The 20,845-nt window shown below is 47.9% G+C and overlaps 1 protein-coding gene across 7 annotated transcripts in view; it reads left to right on the top strand.

Annotated features, from left to right (window-relative positions):
- Rps6kc1 (ribosomal protein S6 kinase C1) overlaps positions 1-20,845 on the top strand; it is a 155,879-nt gene that overhangs the window by 56,438 nt on the left and 78,596 nt on the right. The window lies entirely within an intron of this gene.

Below are 20,845 nucleotides of genomic sequence, written 5' to 3'. Positions count from 1 at the left end.
TGGGCGTCAGCACACACACACATACACGTGTGACTGTGGACTGTTGGGCGTCAGCACACGCACACGTGTGACTGTGGACTGTTGGGCGTCAGCACACACACATGTGACTGTGGACTGTTGGGCGTCAGCACACGCACACGTGTGACTGTGGACTGTTGCACACGCACACGTGTGAAAATGGTGCTCTATTTGTGACAAAGCAGCTCTTCCTGTTACTCATGTGTGTCACGCTCTGGCTCAACCTTGTGAGCTGGCAGTGTTGACTCTTTTTCTCTTTTGCTTTTTGCTCTTTTGGGGGGCCCACCTTCTAGCTCCCAAATAAAACAAAGGCGTATTCTTTTTTATAAATGCCTGGCCTTAGCTTGGCTTGTTTCTTGCCAACTTTTCTTAAATTATCCAGGCTCCCTTTTGCCTCAGGGCTTTTATCTTTCTCTTCTTTAATCTTCCTTTCACTCTTGTGTCTTGCTGTGTAGCTGGGTGGCTGCCCTGACACCCTCTTCTCCGTGTTCTCATCGTCCCCTTCCTTCTTTCTCCTTCTGTTTACTCTCTCAGCCCATCAGCCTCACCTGTCCTTGCTCCTGCCTTGCTCTTGATCATTCAGCTCTTTATTAGACACCGGTGTTTAACACAGGCAAAAAATCACAGCTTCACAGAGTTAAACAAAAGCCACACACCTTAAGATAATACCCTTGACACGGAGTTTTTAGAAGGCAGTTGATCTTGGGCCCCCTGGGCTTGGGGAGCGTCTCACCTTCCCAGAGGTTCATCTGTGCAGATGCTGCAGAGCCCCTCCTGGGTCTCACTTTTTTCCATCATGCCTTGGAAACCAATAGCTGTCACTTCCACTCAGTTGCTCCACTGACACGCTCCTCGCGCTCATTCCCTTCTGTTGGCTGTGCTAAGCCTAAATCCTTGCTACAGAGATTCGTGCTGTGATGTCAGTCACGCTGTGGTTTTTCTTTTTCTTTTGTTCATCTTTTAATATGATTGGGAAAGAGATATTTTCAGGAAATGGTATTATTAAACAAATTTAGGTATTTTCTAATGTGAAATTCTGTAGTTTCTTTTAAACTCTAAAATAAAGATTGTACTCTTCCCTATAATTCAGTAAATTGCCTTAATTGAGTTTTTCAGGTCTTAGGGGCTTGCAGCTGCCTAGAAGAATTTGAAAGCGCTGAATTAAGACTGAAATCGCGAAGATCTGAAGCAGGTGGATGCCGCTCCCCTCCTCTGCCTTCGCACCACCAGTCTGCCATTTTCCCTCTGCTCAGGCAGGGGTGGCAGGGAGCCAGCAAAGGCACTGGGAGGCAGTGAGCTCAGAGGACTTTGTAGGTTTGTAGAATACCTGATCCTGCTCTCCGTGCTCCCACATGAAGCTTCGCCTCTCAGGGGACCCTCTGTGCCTCAGCTACTGCTCTCAGACCTTGTGTTAGACAGGACTTTTCAGTTACGGGTGACGCCACCCTTAGCGACCCAAGCCGTTCCCATAGAAAGGAATGTTAGTCCGGAGGCGTGCCTGGCTGTGTGGCGTCTGAGGAAAGATGAGCTGGCTGCATCCTTTGCATTGCCTTCTCTGCATACACTGCACTCACCGTGTTTCTTGTTCAGGGTGGATCCTGGTGACCATGGGGGAAGAGGGTATCTTCCTTCATGGTTTAAATAAATGCCCAGATTTACTGGCCTGGTGTGGTCATGTGCCCTCACTTGTTTTCCTAACTTGGTAAGGGACAGTCATCCTGGTGTGCTGGGGTAGACTTGTCCTTGGTTGTTGGACACCTCCTGCTGGATAATAGAACTATCGAATGTGGGAAGAGTGGGCTAGCAGCAGGGGAAGAAAAACCAACTGACATGGCACCCTCTCTCATCCTCCGGGAGACACACACCCTCTCTCACACTCCAGGGGGACACACACCCTCTCTCACAGTCCAGGGGGACACACACCCTCTCTCATCCTCCGGGGGACACACACCCTCTCTCACACTCCAGGGGGACACACACCCTCTCTCACACTCCAGGGGGACACACACCCTCTCTCATCCTCCGGGGACACACACCCTCTCTCACACTCCAGGGGGACACACACCCTCTCTCACACTCCAGGGGGACATGTGTAGTAATATGGGCGGCGGCAGGGTTGCGTCCCCAAACACCCCAGCCGCCTGCCTGGCTCGGCTAGCTTATGCCCTGAAATAATTACACAGACACTGTATTCTTTTCATCACTGCTTGGCCCTTAGCTCTGGCCCTTAGTGGCTAATTCTAATATCCCAATCAACCCATCTCTAATAATCTGTGAGCACCGGTCTTACCGGGAAAGATTCAGCATGTCTGACCTGGGTCGGAGCTTCATAGCGTGCGTCTTCCCTGGAGCAGGCAGCATGGTGTCTCTCCTACGTCTGCTCCGGAGAGCAGAGCTGTGGAGTCTGACCTCACTTCCTCTTCCTCCCGGCATTCTGTTCTGTTTACTCCACCCACCTAAGGGTGGGCCTATCCAATGGGCCTAGCAGTTTCTTTATTGCTTAGCTAATGAAATCAACAGATTGATATATGACACTCCCACATCACTTCCCCTTTTTCTGTTTAAACAAAAAAAGGAAGGCTTTAACCTTAACATAGCAAAATTACATATAACAAAACAGTTATCAAATAAAAATTACAATAATCTTTATCATAACTAAGGAAAACTATAACTATAACTAACTATTTTTAACTCCATCAAAGACTCCAGAAAGATACAATACTACATAAGCAAACAAGAAAAAAGCAACTTTTAAAACTCTAGAAATGACAGAGACATCTTGCTGCCTGGACAGTCACCCAAAGTTCCTCTGTACCGTTGGGGCATTCATCTTCAGCCTTCAGGCCCATGGTATCCAGCAGACATTTCCATAAAGCAGGAAAATTCAAAGTCAGTTCAGTCACTATCTGTTGTGTCCTGCAGAATGTCTCGTAGACTCTTTCATGAATCAGGAACCCCGAAAGATCATCTCACCTTAGGCAAGTTCAGTAGTCCTCTCTCTGCGGGTTCTCTGTGTCCATTTTATGCAACAGTCCAGGCAAGAGCAGTTTCTTGCCCAAATGGCTATTAAATTCCATAAGGATCCTCTTCGATGCCCATCTTCCTCTCGAAGTAGATTGGTGCCGCCAGGAGCAGACATGTCTCATTGTCATGAAAAGTCCTAAGTTATTAAAATATTAAATGTCCTATTCTGTAGTCTTTGAAAGATATGAAGAATGTCTATCTAACTGAAATGTATACTCTATATATCTAGAAAATCTAACTAACATGACTACAAGCTTTACTATTATCGATGATTACCCATTAACAACCTATATTTCCCAATTATACATTTTAAAAATGAACTACACAATCACAACACCTTATTCAAGATCAGAAATACATATACATATAACAAAATTGACCTTAAAATCCATACCAATGCAAATTATTCATACCTATATCATTTCCCCCTTTAAATGTAAAAGAACATTTATAAACCATATTTGGGAACATGGGCGCAGTTTTTTCTCTCCAAACTGCTTCCTGCTGAATGGGGGCGTCGTTAATTAGGTCTTTCATGGTATAACCTGTGTGCTAGTTTCATCTCAGTTGGCAGTTGAGCAAAGCAATTTTCTGAAGATGTTCACTGCAACCCTTCAGGAGGGCGTGGTCCATCATACCAAATCGGAATAGAAGAAATGAACAGGGTCTCATCCTCTGTGAAAACAAAAGAAGACTCTCTCCAAAGCATCATATCCTTAGACCCAAATTCTGAAATCGTAATACCCTTATATCCATTCTGGTTTAGCTTGGCAGCCCATGTAATGAAATGTCTCTCTGTACTTAGCTCCTTCACAGTCAAAAATTTTAAAGAAAACACAATAATACAAAGAATCCAGACTCTCTGTGAATTTTTCATCTTTACGCGGCTTATTTTTACTCTATCACTTTACTTTATTCTGTCTCTTTAAAGACTTTACCTTTTTTTTTTAAACCATTAACTTTATTCTCTATATTCTTTTTCTTCTCTGTCCCAAGCCTACGTACATTCATCCAACAGTGTGACTCATTCAGTGGTCTGAATCTGTCCTATTGTGAATCTGCAATTTTTTACTATCCAGGAGCACTTTTGATTTGCGCCTTTAAATCACTAGGCGCTTAAGAATCTAAGCTGTGACATTCCTAAGTTAACTTTTTGCTTTTTGAGCATATATCTTTGACCTGGAATAACCCTGTAGACCAGGCTGTCTTTGAACTCTCAGAGATCCGCCTGTCTCTGCCTCCCAGGCATTGGGATTAAAGGCGTGTGCTACCACACCTTGAACTCACAGAGATCTGTTCGTCTCTGCCTTCTAGGCACTGGGATTAAAGGCGTGTGCTACCACACCTTGAAGTCACAGAGGTTTACTTTAAGAATTTTAACTTTTAGTCTGCATATATTTTAACACTATAAATCATTTAAAATTTTTCTTTGTCTTTGACGTTCTCTTTACCGTATCTCTGTTTTTCTGACCACATGAGTCTTTAATGTACCAAGCAATATCAGTAGGACTAAAGCCGTGGCTTTGACGGCTGGATCCTTAGCTTTCCAGCCTCATGGCTGAGGTACTGGCTGTAAGGTCCCTGCCAGCAGCACAGAAATTCTTTTCATCCAAGTTACATCCAAATCTGACACGCAGAGCACTGTGCAGTCTGAAAACACGTCCCTGTATGGCGGCAGGAATCCGCCATGCTCTTCCGCCTGCCTAAGCCTGATTCTGCCTTCTGCCCAGGAGCAGGCGGGGAGCTCTGAGTCATCGTCAAGGTCTCAGAGCACTCTCCTTCTGATCCCAAGCGGGAACACAAACATAAAGCCAGAGTTTGCACTGGCGGCACAGCCCCAGGAGGCCACGCTTTGAAATGACACAGCGTTTTTTCTGCTGTTGTTGCCGAATCAGGAAATCTCTCTACAGCACGCCACCAACAAACAGCAAAAATCTGTGTTAAATGCTCTCTCCCTTATTTTTAAGCCTTCTCAGGTTTTTTAAGTGGGTTTAGTTAGCCACACGTCTGGGCGTCATTTGTAGTAATATGGGCGGCGGCAGGGTTGTGTCCCCAAACACCCCAGCCGCCTGCCCGGCTCGGCTAGCTTATGCCCCGAAATAATTACACAGACACTGTATTCTTTTCATCACTGCTTGGCCCTTAGCTCTGGCCCTTAGTGGCTAATTCTAATATCCCAATCAACCCATCTCTAATAATCTGTGAGCACCGGTCTTACCGGGAAAGATTCAGCATGTCTGACCTGGGTCGGAGCTTCATAGCGTGCGTCTTCCCTGGAGCAGGCAGCATGGCGTCTCTCCTACGTCTGCTCCGGAGAGCAGAGCTGTGGAGTCTGACCTCACTTCCTCTTCCTCCCGGCATTCTGTTCTGTTTACTCCACCCACCTAAGGGTGGGCCTATCCAATGGGCCTAGCAGTTTCTTTATTGCTTAGCTAATGAAATCAACAGATTGATATATGACACTCCCACATCAGACACACACCCTCTCTCACACTCCAGGGGGACACACACCCTCTCTCTTCCTCCGGGGGACACACACCCTCTCTCACACTCCAGGGGGACACACACCCTCTCTCACACTCCAGGGGGACATGCACCCTCTCTCACACTCCAGGGGGACACACACCCTCTCTCACACTCCAGGGGGACACACACCCTCTCTCACACTCCAGGGGGACACACACCCTCTCTCACACTCCAGGGGGACACACACCCTCTCTCATCCTCCTGGGGACACACACCTTCTGCTCACATTCCAGGGGGACACACACCCTCTCTCACACTCCAGGGGGACACACACCCTCTCTCACACTCCAGGGGGACACACACCCTCTCTCACACTCCAGGGGGACACACACCCTCTCTCACACTCCAGGGGGACACACACCCTCTCTCACACTCCAGGGGGACACACACCCTCTCTCATCCTCCGGGGACACACACCCTCTCTCACACTCCAGGGGGACATGCACCCTCTCTCACACTCCAGGGGGATACACACCCTCTCTCACACTCCAGGGGACACACACCCTCTCTCACCCTCCAGGGGGACACACACCCTCTCTCACACTCCAGGGGGACACACACCCTCTCTCACACTCCAGGGGGACACACACCCTCTCTCACACTCCAGGGGGACACACACCCTCTGCTCACCCTCCAGGGGCACACGCACCCTGTGTGTACCCTCCTGGTAGTTGTTGTTATGTATTATTATTTCTTCAGCTGCCTGTGTTAAAAGGTTGTTTCTTTTATTTTTAATTACCTGTGCTAGAGTTGGTTCTCTCCTACCATGTGGGTTTTGGGGTAAAACTCAGGGTGTCAGGATTGGGAGCAAGCACCTTTACTCTCTGAGCCTGTATTAGTTGTTTATGTTTTTTCTCTTATGAGTTCTTAGACTATAATTACCTAGAGAATAGGTAACTCTTTTGAAAAATTTGAAGTGTGATTATATGTTCAGAAAAGTATGTAAGGCCATGGCTCTGTATTTCCGCACACAGAAAAGTCCCTTAGGAACTGAAAACTGTACTGTGCAGCACTTGACAGCGTCCTCAAGTGTCCCCAGGCCCCCTCCCAGCTGCTCCTGGGACACTTGCTGTTCAGCTCTCTTCATGCAAGGGTAGTGTCTGCTCTTTCCTTCCGGGTCCTTGCAGGGATGGGGCTTGTGGTGGAGGTCTGCTTCCCCTGGCTTTGCCCTAGGGGCCAGCATCTTGTTTCTCTGTGATTAGTTAGCTTCTGCAGAATCCTTGATGGCATCCTTCTTTCCCTCACCTCTTCCCGAGCTCGTTGCGCACTGGTTAGTTTCTGTCAACTTGACAGAAGCTGGAGTTGTTGGCAGAGAGAGCCTCAGCTGAGGAACTGCCTCCGTCAGGTTGATAGAAGCTGGAGTTGTTGGCAGAGAGAGCCTCAGCTGAGGAACTGCCTCCGTCAGGTTGGCATTTTCCTGTTTGAGGATTTGTATGAGAGGGGCTGCTACCTCTGGGCCAGTGGTCCTGGGTAGTGTAGGGAAGTGGGCTGCGGAGAGCAAGCCAGCAAGCAGTGCTCCTCAGGGTCTCTGCTTTGGTTCCTGCTTCCAGTTCCTGCCCTGGCTTTACCTGATAATGGGCCCCGACTCTGAAGTATAGGCTGAATAAAAACCCTTTCCTCTCTGAGGTGCTCTTGGTCATGGCGTTCACTGCAGCCACAGGACATAGACTAAGATACCCCTTTTCAGCACGGTTGCAGCTTCCCAGGTTGTTTTTTTTTTTTGTTTTGTTTTGTTTTGTTTTTGAGACAAGGTTTCTCTGTGTAGCACTGGCTGTCCTGGAACTTTCTCTGTAGACCAGGCTGATCTTGAACTCACACATACCTGCCTGTCTCTGCCTCCCAAGTTCTGGGATTAAAAACGTGCGCCACCACTGCCTGGGAGAACCCCATTTGAGGTTCTGTTCACCTGGAAGCCTTCTCTGTAGACTTCTCTAGCTCCCAAATCCCGCTTCATGTGTAGCCATGTTGGCGTTGGTAGGACAGCCTTTCTGGGTTTTTCTGATGGCCTAGTGCCCTTTATGTATTTTTCTTCAAGGAATCACATAAGTTTTTCTCCTGTGTGTCTCCACTCCATAGGACTGTGGCAGGGGTCCCGGAAGCTCTGTTGGCCTTGGCTTATTTCACTATTTGCAGATATTCTGAGCATCTGGGTTGTATATGGATCTATGTTTTATGTTTTGAGAGGTTTTGTGGGGAGAGGAGTTGGGTATCTGCATGTGTTCTCCAAGTCTGAGTGTTCAGCGTTATCAGTTGGGATTCATGTTGTATATTTGATGCTACTATTTACCTGTGATTTGTCTGTGCATATTTTTATTTTTTGTATGTATATATGCGATGCATTCCAAGGTAAAATTTCAACATGATGGCCTTTATCCTGTGACTTACATGACCAGAACAGGGGGTCTCTCTACATGTGATGGATCTGAGAAGAGCTGTGGAGGGAAGGTTTACTAGTGACTCCACTCGACAGCTGTAAAGAGGACGCACTGCTCCTTCTGCCGACCTTGTTGTTTTTGTCAAGCAATTTGCTGTTTCACATGATTGTTAAAATTAAATATATCTTCGTGCCCTCTAAGGTTGAATCCCTAGCGTTACACATTAGGTAGGCGGGGTGTCTGCCACTGAGCTGCAACCGAACGGGATGTGATAGAACTATTCAGTGACAATTAAACCGTTATTTTTATTGTCCCTTAGGTGGGGAAGATCACAAGGTCAGTAAAATGTTGGTGTAAAAATTGTCTTGAATGAGTTTAGAGCAGTGACAGCTCTTCCCCCGGAAGAGGAAACGCTCTGTGGGGGACAGCGAAGGACAAGACCAAGGAGAGAGAGTGGAGAACAGAGATAAAGAACCCTAACTTGGGTTTCCTTGAATCCCTACTTGAGGGAGAGTAGTGGCCTGGCCTGCACATGGATAAAGGTTTTTCTTACCATGTCAGGAAGCGTGACTGGAAAACATGCTGAGGAGCTGCAGGCAGGCCAGGCCAGGCTGTGGTGATGTCCTTTTGAATGGCGTGATCTCGTCATGAAGGGACCGAGTGTAGTGCAGTCCAGCAGAGAAGGCAGCCAGTTCCCTGTCCTGGCGGTCTCTGCAGCAGACATGGGGGAAATCTCATTCTGGACTGGAGGACTGGCTCAAGAACTCAGTGCTCCTGATTTGAACTGGGCCCTCGGTCTCCAGCGTCAGTTTGTTACCTCATGTCCTGCGAGCGTGGCTCTTTCACCCCGCTTCTGCCCCAAGAGCCATCTCCGTTACCTCAGTGACAGCGGAGATTTCTAGTTCCTCAGCTGACCCACTGCTCTGCCAGCTCCCGCTTCACTTTAAGGAAATGGACTTCATCTACAGGCTTCTTGGACTCCTCGCTAATCTCAGGATTACGTGACGAGTATCGAGCTACAATAGCATTAGACAATAGTAACGCAACCTAAGTCACATGCAGTCTTGAAGTTTCTTTCAGTTGTCACATTAAGTATAGTGCACACTGTGTGCGTACACCTGCAGTATGTGTGTGGGTGGAGTGTGTGCTTCCCTCTCCCCAGTTTCTACTGCTGGCTAACATGTGTAACAGGGACTCTCTCTCTGCCTGCCTGCCTGCCGTTCTATCTATCTATCTATCTATCTATCTATCTATCTATCTATCTATCTACCTACCTATCTAATCTACCTATCTAATCTATCTATCTTATCTATCTATCTATCTATCTATCTATCTATCTATCTATCTATCTATCTACCTACCTACCTACCTATCTACCTGTCTGTCTGTCTGTCTATCTATCCATCCATCTACCTATCTATCTACCTATCTACCTACCTACCTACCTGTCCGTCCGTCCGTCCGTCCGTCCGTCCGTCCGTCCGTCCGTCCATCCATCCATCCATCCGTCCATCCATCCATCCATCCATCCATCCATCCATCCATCCATCTATCTATCTATCTATCTATCTATCTATCTATCTATCTTCCTGAAGCAAAATATCGCACATTAGTGGAAGCCCATGCATGGTTCCTGAGAAGTGGGACCCGAAAGAGGCTCGGCTCATGAGTTCTTTGATTCTGGACCTGTGCTTCCCTAGGCTGCGGCTCAGAATTCTGAGCTGAAGAGGCACAGTTGAACCACTGGGAAAACCAATGCTGAGTCCTGTGTGCCTTGTTTGGAGAGGCGGTCACTGCAGTGATGGCAGACTGTACCCTGGGGTACTCAACACTCTGAGCAATGCATACTTATGGGGAAGTCACCACTGAGGGAGCAGGAAGCCTCTTTCATGGATGTTGTACAGAGCTGAGAGGAGCATCTGCAGCAGAGAGACAGGCAGCCTGACTAATTCAACCATGGGCATGGGGCAGGAAGCTGAGAAGGAGTGAAGGTGTATAGGTGTATAACGGCTTGTAGTCTTAAAATAGACTGAAGAATTAAAAATATATCCAAAACCCAACAAGGAAAAGTTCACAGTGGCTAAGTGCCGGTAAAATAGCATTCATTCAAAGAAGCAGGGAAATGGACTTAAGAAAAAAGTGAAGTCCCCCAGGGCAGGGACATAGGTGGGGGGATCATCACACAGGGATTTATTACAGATGTTCACTGTGTGAGGAAAGCTAGGCAGAAGCAGGAATTACAGAAGGTCCAAAGGGAATCAGAGATGAGAGCTACACTATCAGAACGGAAAGTGTTCTGTGTGTGTGCGCGCGCGCGAGCGTGTGTATGTGTGTGTGTGTGCGTGTGTGTGTGTGTGCGTGTGTGTGTCTGTGTGTGTGTGTGTGTGTGTGCGCGTGTGCATGCACGCATGTGTGTGTGCTTGTGAAGGACTGCCCATTTGTGAGGATGAGTAGATCCTGGGCTCTCTGTGGCCCGGGACCAGTGTGCAACTTTTAAGATCCCAGGGATATTGAGGTGGGCGGGGGGGGGGGGGGCGTACCATGGTTGTCTTGCTCCTCCATGTTGGTTTCAGCATCCTCACGACCTTGAAGTTTCACTGGAGACACAGGTGGCTGTGTCCTCACAGCTACTGTCCATTGCGTTAGGTGGGAGCAGGTGGAAGTGGCTCCATGTTAGACACCGCAGACCTTCTCTCTTACTGCAGCGCACACACACCTTAGTTCTCGTGTGTCCCGTCAGTGTCTAGAGATGATGCTTTAGGTCATTCTGCATTGTTTTCTCTGGGGAGAGCTTCTGCCAAGTTGACCCCACCCCCGATATTCTGGAAGCCTGTCCTCTCTTCAATAACAACTTTAGAATTATTTTTAACAACTTCTGTTCTTATAGATTATAACCCATTCTCCTCTTCTTACAACCTGGGCGATCTGTGTGAATGCTTGCACATGTTTGCATGTATGTGTGTGTGTGTGTGTGCAGACCAGACGCTGATGTCCTCAGTCTCCTTCCATTTTATGTGCAGAGGCAGGGTCTCCTCTGGAACCCGGAGTGCATGGGCAGGCTTGTCTAGCGGGCCTTCTTGCCCCAGGATCCTCTGGCTTAGCTCTTCAGTGCTGAGATATAGGCGATTTACCACACGCACTCGAAGTTTATGTGGGGATTTGTATTCTGTCTCTGTGTTTGTCCAGCAAGTGGTTTATCTACTGAGCCTTATACCAGGCCTTCTGAGTGAGCTATTAAAGATGGACTTATTGATTTTAGGACACATCCGGTTGCTGTGGCCAAGGCTGTGCAGTGGGCTTCTAGCTCCCTCCCCAGACTTATCTGGAGTCAGGCCCTGTCACTTGCTCAGCTTCAGCCACAGAGATTTGCAGTTCCTGGGAAGCACTGAGGTCTTTGCGTGCTGGGCTTCCATGTGGCTGTGCTTGGGCTATGCCATTGTGCCCCTCAGCTGGTTGACTCCTGCTCAGCTCTAGTGGTCTTCCTACAGCAAGGCTTGCTCAGTTCTGCTCAGACGAGAACCCCTCTCCTGAACTCTCTTTGAGGTCTGCACCCTTTGGTTGTATTCATGGTGGATTCCTGTGCTGTCAGTCCTGAGGGGGTCTGTTTGTCCTGTCTGCAGGGCCCTTAAGGCAAGTGGTCTGTTTGTCCATCCTTGTCTTCTAAGGCGTGCCTAGTACATAAGACATTCTCTGAACGTATGTCTGCGTATGACAATCGTTCTGTCCTCTGTGTGAGTAGGCAGGTGTCTGACGAGAGGAGCTGACACGTGAGGAAGGCAGCAGTGAGCCGAATCCTCAAGACTGTGCCAGCAGCCAGCAGGCAGGAGTGAGTTTGAGAGTACCAGAGGAGTTTAAATACCCCCCGGATGTCATTGGCCCCCCATCATTTGATGGGGTGAGAGTCCAGCTGTTGAAGTGCATTAGTTACATGTGTTGTTACATTTATATTCTAGCTTGTTAAGTCGCGGAGGTCTAGCCTTCCCATATACTGCCTTGCTCCCTTTTGCACCTTGATCTTGTGCCTCCTGCAACCCTGGAACTGGACTCTGCCTTATTTCTTCAGACTCCTGCAGTAAGTCCCTCTAACAGACCTGGCAGCTGGGCAGCTGTCGTTTGCTTGGCTATGACATTTCTGATCTTTGTGGAAACAGCATGTTGATGGATTCCTGTGGCCCAGTGTGGTTTCTCATGTTCAGGAGAAGCAATGTTGCAGAAATAATCCATTCGCGGGCATAGGAGCAAAGATTCATTTCAGACATCGATTCTTTATGTCTCTAACAGACAGAGCCTTGTGAGCATTCCTGATCGCCACGGCACTGAGCCACTGTGCTGTGCTCCTGCCTTGTTTGTCCCCTTTGGGTTTTTATTTCTTTTGAAAATGTATACATATTAATTTATTTTGTGTTTTTGTGTGAACATGTGCGCACATACATATGCATGCATGCGCGCACACACACACTTGTATATTTATATGCCATGGTGTGAACATGGAGATTAGAGGGCAAACTTGGGGAGTAAGTTCTCTGCTCCTGTGGGTCCCAGGGATTGAACTCAGGTCATCAGGTTTGGCGGCGAGTGCCTTTACCTACTGAGCCATCTCACTGGCCCGCCCTTGTTTTTAGACAGGGTCTTATACAGCTTAGGCTGGCCTGGGATTTGCAGTGTAGTCCAGGCTGGTGGTGAACTCCCAGGGGTGAGCCCCCACACCCAGCTGTTTTTATTGTTGTCATTTTGTTTCTCTGGGGAGAAGGGGCTGGGAATATTTGTAGAGAATTGTGTTTCTTTTGTAATTTTAGATTTTGTCGCCTGTGGAAACAGCTTCACATGCTCCGGGCCATCGGGATCAGTTATGGCGACAGCAGTGAGGAGTGTGGTATGGTCCCTGTGGATCCACTAAGCCTCAGCTGGCACGGGCACAGCGGGTTTGGGAAGCACTTGGCTCTTTGGTCAGCTCAAGTGCACAGGGTGGGCCCAAGGGCCACTGTGTCACTCAGAAGAGGACAACCTCCAAACTGTTGGCCATAGGGTGGCTTTGCTGGCTGTCTCCTTTGGGCTACAGTGGTGGAGTTTCTACAGGGTCACAGCCAGAGGAGGAAAGTCAAGATGTTTACCAGTGTACACTCCTTGAATCTTCCACTATTTTCATGTCAACTTTTATGCTGAGAGTTTCACGTTCTAATGACAAAAATATTTGCTGGAAATTATAGCTTGGAAAAAGAGCAGAGCTTTCGTACTCGAGCAGAAAGCAAGGTAAAGCGCTGATGTGCACAGTAGCCATGGAGTTTTATATTCAGACTGTATGAGCAGTACGCAGAGCATCTGAAATCACCACTTGCACATTGCAACAAACACATCATCATCTGCTTAAAAAAGAGTTATAATTACAGTTGACGAATCATGGACACCATAAAAAATGCATTAGTGTGGCTTGACACATTAATTACCTGTTTTTGCAGATGTTTTTATGTATTGTTGTGTGAACAGTTTACAAAATAATTACAGGAAAGTCATATGGAAAATAAACTAAGTGGGTGGCTTCCCATCTAAATATTTTCATTCATGTGAGTCTGTGTGCGGCACAGCTGCTGTGCAGCGCCAGCCAGGGACAGAGAAGTCCCCAGGGCTGAGCAGGCGACCTCTGTCATCAGCCCAGCACGCTTTCCTGTCTTCAGCCATACAGTTTACAGACGGTCACTTCAGAGAACTGGGTTAATCCCTGGGACTACTAAAGAAATCCTTGATTCAGACTGGGAGAAGTATAAATATCCAGGAATAATGTAAGTCAAATTAAATAAAAAATAAACACAAAACCCCAAGTGGAAAACTACTGTCATTTTAGCAGTGACAGGCTGTTAGGCTCTGTGAGAAAGTCTTAAACGTTAGTTTGTGATTTCTTGCATTAAGAACTGTGACCTGTAACTCGCAGCTTGTTTGTTTTCATCATTAGACGTTGCTGTGTCTAAGTTGCCCAGTTCAGTCTCCCCGGTCTCGTTGAAGTGTGAACCTGCCTTTTCTCAACAGTTAGCATGCTGCAGTGAGCAATCAGAAGTGAGTGTCATTGGACAAATTGTCAGGTCACGGGGCATGCCTCCTGTGCTTTTACAGGCCACTAAGAAAGGTGTCTTGTACCACTGTAGCTGTCCAGGACGAGAGGAGTTGGTAGACTTTATCCTACCCACTCGTGGTATGTAATTACTTAGAGTGCCTGTGTTTCTTGTTGATTTGTTTTGACAATTTCAAACAAAATTATGTCAAAATGTCATTTCCCTTTTTAGTGTAATCTGCTGTTTGGGGACTGTGTTCGTCTAGGTTCCTCTGGGTACATTTTAGCTACTTAAACTGAAGGGACTTTGGTTACACCAGTCCCCAGCTTACTCGTTTGTGGTTTTTGAGGAGAAAGGCATGCAGGCATAGGCAGGGCTGACAGAGTCTCCTCTAGCTGTCACAGTACAGCCCTCCTCCCCAGCTCCAGTTGGAAAATAAGGAGAAAGTTGGAGAAAGTCATGATTAGCTGTTATAAATGTGTGCCTTTCTAAGTCCTGCAGTCTCGTGTACCTGCCTGGGACACAAGCCACCCTCTCTTCCAGCACGTGTGTGCCGTGTACCTGCCTGGGACACAAGCCACCCTCTCTTCCAGCACGTGTGTGCCGTGTACCTGCCTGGGACACAAGCCATCCTCTCTTCCAGCACGTGTGTGCCGTGTACCTGCCTGGGACACAAGCCACCCTCTTGTCTAGCACGTGTGTGCCGTGTACCTGCCTGGGACACAAGCTATCATCTCTTCCAGCACGTGTGTGCCGTGTACCTGCCTGGGACACAAGCCACCCTCCTGTCTAGCACGTGTGTGCCGGGTACCTGCCTGGGACACAAGCCACCCTCTTGTCTAGCACGTGTGTGCCGGGTACCTGCCTGGGACACAAGCCACCCTCCTGTCTAGCACGTGTGTGCCGTGTACCTGCCTGGGACACAAGCTATCATCTCTTCCAGCACGTGTGTGCCGTGTACCTGCCTGGGACACAAGCCACCCTCCTGTCTAGCACGTGTGTGCCGGGTACCTGCCTGGGACACAAGCCACCCTCCTGTCTAGCACGTGTGTGCCGTGTACCTGCCTGACCATCGGTCACTCAGCTTGTTGTGATTGCTAGATTGACTTTTTGGTATTGCAGTAACTTTATGTAGACTTAGCTCTTTTGGAGACCTTGGGTGTCCACTGGATGTCCTGACATTAGTCCTGTGGATAAGGGGGAGGCCACTGTGTTGTTTGTCAGACCTTGGAATGCTGATGCAGTCATTCATCTATGCATTCACTTAGCGATGTTTTATTGAAGTGTCTTCTGCCTGTAGTGCTCTGGGATAGCACCGAGGTGACAGTGTTGCTGGGATGTTGCTAGCATAGTGTCCAGGCCTCACTTCTGTAGGGGCGGGAAGGCCAGGCCAGGGTGCTGCTCAGCCTGAGCTGAGAGAGGTTCAGCTTCATGCTGAAGTAGCTCACAGCGGGTGAAGTTCTGTGCGCTGGTTCTAATGGGTACTAGGTCAGTTCGGTTCGTAAGAAGGGGTGCGGTAGAACTGGTGAGGCGGCTGAGCTCAGTGAGGCATTTCCGACAAGCCCAATGGTGTGAGTCCAGTACCCATACCGACATGGTGAACCGAGAGACGTTCTGACCCCTGACTTCCGCTTGTGTACCATGGCACACAGTAAATGAATAAGTGTAACTAAGTAAGATTGTGTTAAGGGAGCCTGTGAAACTTGTGGGATAGAAAACAAAGTACTTACAACCAGTTGCTCATTTTAACTGATTTCAAAGGAAAAATAATGAAATGAATATGATATCGAGAAAACAGCTGTCAGGCTGTGGTGGCCCACTCCTTTAATCCTAGCACTCAGGAGGCAGAGTTAGGTGGATCTCTGTGAGTTTGAGGCCAACCTGGTCTACAGAGTGAGCTCCAAGACAGGGCTACACAGAGTAACCCTGTCTTAAAAAAACCCCAGCAGCAGCAACAACAACAAAAAAAAAAAAAGAAAAAGAAAGAAAGAAAGAAAGAAAGAGAGAAAGAAAGAAAAGGAAACAGTTGTTGGGTCTGGAGAGATGACTCAGTTGCTAAGAGCATTTGCTGTCCTCCAGAGGACCCAGGTTCAGTTCCTAGGACTCATATGGTGGCTCATAAAGCTCTGTAACTTCTGGTCCAGGGATCTGATGCCCTCTTCTGGCTTCTGCCATTTACATAATGTGCGGTTGATTCTTTTATGGGTTGCCAGTTCTATTAGGTTGATAAAAGAATGAACAGAGGGCTTTCTGAAAGTTAGGGATCTTTCCATATTTACCAGAAGGTCAGTTATTAATTTATGTGATTTTCACTCCGATTTTTCTTGTATCTTTAGTCCATATTGTAAAGCATTTTAGCGGACAACTTAATTCTCTGTGTGTGGGGGTCAGTGGGCACTCCTGTGGAGGTCAGAGAGCACCTTGCTGGAGTTGGTTTTCTCTTTCCACCTTGTGGGTCTCGAGGTCAAACTCAGGTCATCAGACTTGTTGGCAGGTTGTCTTACCAGCTGCTGCCTTCCTTTTGAGTATTCTTTCTCTCTCTCTTGTCAGAGTCACCTGTTAGCCACCTGTCTTACTTGGTCTGTCTCTGTCTCTGGTCTCTCTTTTCTTGTGCTGTAGATATTAAACTCCTAATTCTCCTGCCTCAGCCTCCTGAGTGCTAAGACCAGAGGTGTGTGCCTCGTGCTTGGCCAGTTAATTTTTTTTGTTTCTCCCGGTTCTTTAAAAAGCCCCATTTGACTTGAAAATATAAGAACATTAGAAATTTAGGAGTCTTATCAGAGTTTCTTATCAGTGGTGAGGATATAGCTCAGTGCTGGGGCCTTGTGTAGCATGTGTGGGACACACTCAGGGTCCTGCTCAGTGCTGGGGCCTTGTGTAGCATGTGTGGGACACACTCAGGGTCTTGCTTAGTGTTGGGGCCTTGTGTAGCGTGTGTGGGACACACTCAGGGTCCTGCTCAGTGCTGGGGCCTTGTGTAGCGTGTATGTGACACACTCAGGGTCCTGCTCAGTGCTGGCGCCTTGTGTAGCATGTGTGGGACACACTCAGGGTCTTGCTCAGTGCTGGGGCCTTGTGTAGCGTGTGTGGGACACACTCAGGGTCTTGCTTAGTGTTGGGGCCTTGTGTAGCGTGTGTGGGACACACTCAGGGTCTTGCTCAGTGCTGGGGCCTTGTGTAGCGTGTGTGGGACACACTCAGGGTCCTGCTCAGTGCTGGCGCCTTGTGTAGCATGTGTGGGACACACTCAGGGTCCTGGGTTCAGTCTTAGCACTGAAACAAATCCATATAGCAGACCCAGCTGAAGAGCCAGCCTTTAGTCAGGTCTGTGACACATGCCCATAGTGTTAGCTCTCAGGAGGCTTCTGCAGGAAGATTCCAGTACTCAGGAGGCTGAGGCGTGAGGCCAGACTGGCTCACAAGACTCACTCTGTTCTAAAATCAAAACAAAGCAAGAGCTGGGTGTGGTGGTGCACACTTGGGAGGAAGATCTTAGGCCACCATGGTTTTTGAGATGTGTTCCAAAACCAAACCAAACTGGCCTCTTGAACTCTGGGACACCCACCTAGTTTCTGGGGTGCTGGGATTAAGGGTGTCGCTACCACACATGGCCAGTAATGATGTTTTGAAAGAAAGAGATGAAAATCCTTTGGTTATTGCCTTTTAAAATTGCAAAAAAAAAAAAAAAAAAGACACAGAGCAGAAGGAAATAGCTGAGTTGGAGTGTCTCCACAGGTGGCCGTTAGCACGGGACCTGGGTGCTGGCTTCCAGTGCAGCAGCAGCCTGGAAAACTGTGACTGCCGTGGAAGCATTGTTAGGACTTTCGCTTTATCTGTTCTTGGTGACTTTTTACTTCTAGGGTTACCTAACAACTGGTTTTGAGAACAATATTGACAGGGGTTGGCTCCATACAAACACAAAGCAGATTCCCAATTGACCGGCTCTCGTTACACTCTGAGTGCTGATGGCTTCACCTCCTGCAAGACGTGCAGATGCGTAAATCATTCCTTCTCTCAAGGTTGCCTTTTGTTTCCAGAACACTTAACAGAGGGCAGAAGTGGTAGGCTATACCTGAGAAGAGCAAAGCATCATTAAATAAGCCAATCATCACTTAAAAGCTGCAGCCACCAAGGCCGTCTCAAACAGGAGCGTTCTTTTATGTGACCCAATTGTAAAACAAAAACAAAAGAAAAAGTAAAGAAAAAGCAATAAACAAAACTCATTGCGTGTACAGAGATTGGCCTGATGTCCTTGCCAAAGTGATGAAGCCCAGGGAAGCTTGCGGCCTCTCTTGTGGGCCCTGTTGGGGCAGAGAAGGAGAACTCAGCTCTAGGGTGTGCTTAGGAAAGTCTCGAGTGACGATGCTGGCAAGGTACACATTCCCGACACCTGTCTTCCGAGAAGCCCGAGCTGGCCAGTTCTGCAGTCAGCGGATTACGGAGAGGGGCGAGGAAGAGCTGGGTTGCAAAACTGGGTTTTGTTTCCTGCCTGACTTAGAATATGCTCTTTGGTAGATAAATGAGAAAAGATTTTGATTTCCAAGTAAATTCTGGGGTAACCAAGATGCGTGAAAGATGTTTTCTCTTCTCTCCTGCAAGAACCATTTTTCTCATATTGGTGTGGTTATGACATTTTTTTTTTTTCAGAATTGCATCAAAATGTAGATTTTCTTTTTTTCCTTTTGGTTTTTGTTTTTGCCTAATTATGTAGCTTTTGAACTAGATCCTTCTATATTCTTCTGTGTTCTTTTCACTGTGAGGTTGGGGGTTTGTGTGTGAGCCTGGGTGTTCTCTGACTCCACCCTACTGTGGTCCTGTGCACCTTCTCAGGTTTATTTTCCTCCTTCTTTGTTGCTTACTCTCTGTGCATGTCCATGCCTCCTTATTTCTCGTCTTTTGTTTTCTTCTTGTTCTACTTAAACAGGACAATCAATTTCACGTTCTCTTCCTTTACCTCCTTCTGTGCCACGTACTGTAGAGGGACCACTTGGCTTGGAGTTTCAGAGGTTACAGTCCAAGGTCAACCAGACCCATTGCTTTGTGCCTGAGGCTGGAAGATCAGTGACTTGGGAGCATTGGCAGAGCTGCTCACCTCAGTCAGCTAGGGAGCAGAAGGAGCAGAGGGACCAGGACAAGAAGAGCTCTCAAGAACACCAGCCCAGTGACCTGCTTCCTCCAATGAGACGCTGTTTCTGAGTTTGTCACCTCCGCCCTCACAGTGCAGTCACATGGAGAATCCCTCCGGTGCTCTGCGCACTGGTGAGGTTAGAGCCTCAGGAGTGAGCTGTCGCAGTGGCTGCGCCCAGCAGCCGAGGCCAAGCGTCAACATTAGGCATTTGGAGAATACCTAACCCCCGATTGGAACAGGATTGGCTTAGGTGCAGAATCTCACATTACCTCTGTAACTGAGAACAAGGTTTCTCATCCTGAGCTTTTGTTTTTCCTCATAAAAGAGAAGAAATACCTTTCTTATAAGTGGAGTGTGGTTCAGTGACAGGCCCAGTGGTCATGGCTTTTTAACATAACTTATTATTCCCATAATGTAGCATACAGAGAGCATGTCGTATGTAAAACATCAGAGTTGGTGTCCAGAGAAATGCAAGCTTTAAGTTTTCCTTTTGTATTTGACTTTTATGCAACACTAGAGGTTTTTGGCAGGACAGTGATTGTATTTATATGACCCCTGGAAGCCCTCGAAAGCCAGTGGCTGCTGATGAGATTGTGATAAGGCTTTGTTGATGGCTTATGGCGGTAGAGTCTGAGTAGACACAATGATTGTCTTCAGGCTGGAGACTCAGCCCAGTGAGCTGGGTGACTTGGGACAAGAGGGACCAGTGACTTTGCCTGAAAGCTCCCTGGCAAGTTGCTGGGAGTTCACACTGAGGCTGGGGGGTCAAGAGGCTGGTGTTCATGGGCAGGGGAAGTGGGAACACCCCTGCTTAGGAAGGCTGGGGCTGTACAAACAAGCTCCCTCACCCCAAGCCTGTTCTGGGTGCTCTTCCCTGCCTTAGCTCCCCGCCCCACATGTTAGTCATCTCTGGGAATATCTTCACAGACATCCAGGAATCTGCTTATCAATTTCCTGAGTATTTAAAAAGTCAACCCAGTCCGTTTTCCAGCTAGGATTAGCCATCAGTCTTGAGTAGTGGGAGTCTTTCTTTGTATGCCAAAGCCCAGTGAAAATTTTTGCTCCATCAGAGCCATTATTTTTTACTCAATTAAAATCTGTCTAAAGTCACATTTGTGAGCAGCGTGATGACTGAGAGCTGTGCAGGAGATCCGCAGCTTTATCTTTGTGTTCTGGTCCATAGGCGCTGGGCGGCCGCTCTCTGCAAGAGCCAGTCTTCATCTGTGGCTGCCGTGTGTCAGTCACCGTGGCCCTAGAAGGGTACATTCTGAAGCCTCCCGTTTCTCTCCCGTGCTTCAGTTTCCATGGAAGTGGCCCACCATCAGCAGCAGGGGTCCATTTCAGCACGGCTTTCAGTCCTTGTTTCTCTGTTACTATGGAGACTGTCTCGAAAGTGACAGAAAAGCCAAAAGTTAAAAAACAACAGCAACAAAAAGCCAGTGATTCATTAACAAAGTATGATCGGAACTGTATGTGTCCATAGCCGTGTATTCCGTAACTCAGCGTGACTCTTGAGCAAGTGTGCGAGACACGCTTCGAACTTCACATAGAGGCCAAGTTTGCAGTTTAACAAATGGGGTGGAGCCCCGGGCGAAGCAAAATGCTAAACAGAGGTTTAAGTGAGCGCTTGCTGAAGGTTACCTAGAATGTAAGGGACGAATGGGTGGTGGGCATCACAGTCCAAAGCAGTGAACCCAGCTGCGGCCTGGTGCGCAGGACTAGAGAGCAGC

This window comes from Microtus pennsylvanicus, chromosome 10 (assembly GCF_037038515.1).
Source record: "Microtus pennsylvanicus isolate mMicPen1 chromosome 10, mMicPen1.hap1, whole genome shotgun sequence".
Lineage (NCBI taxonomy): Eukaryota > Metazoa > Chordata > Mammalia > Rodentia > Cricetidae > Microtus > Microtus pennsylvanicus.
Note: the sequence above shows the minus strand (reverse complement) of the source record. Positions and strands in the feature narration are given on the sequence as shown.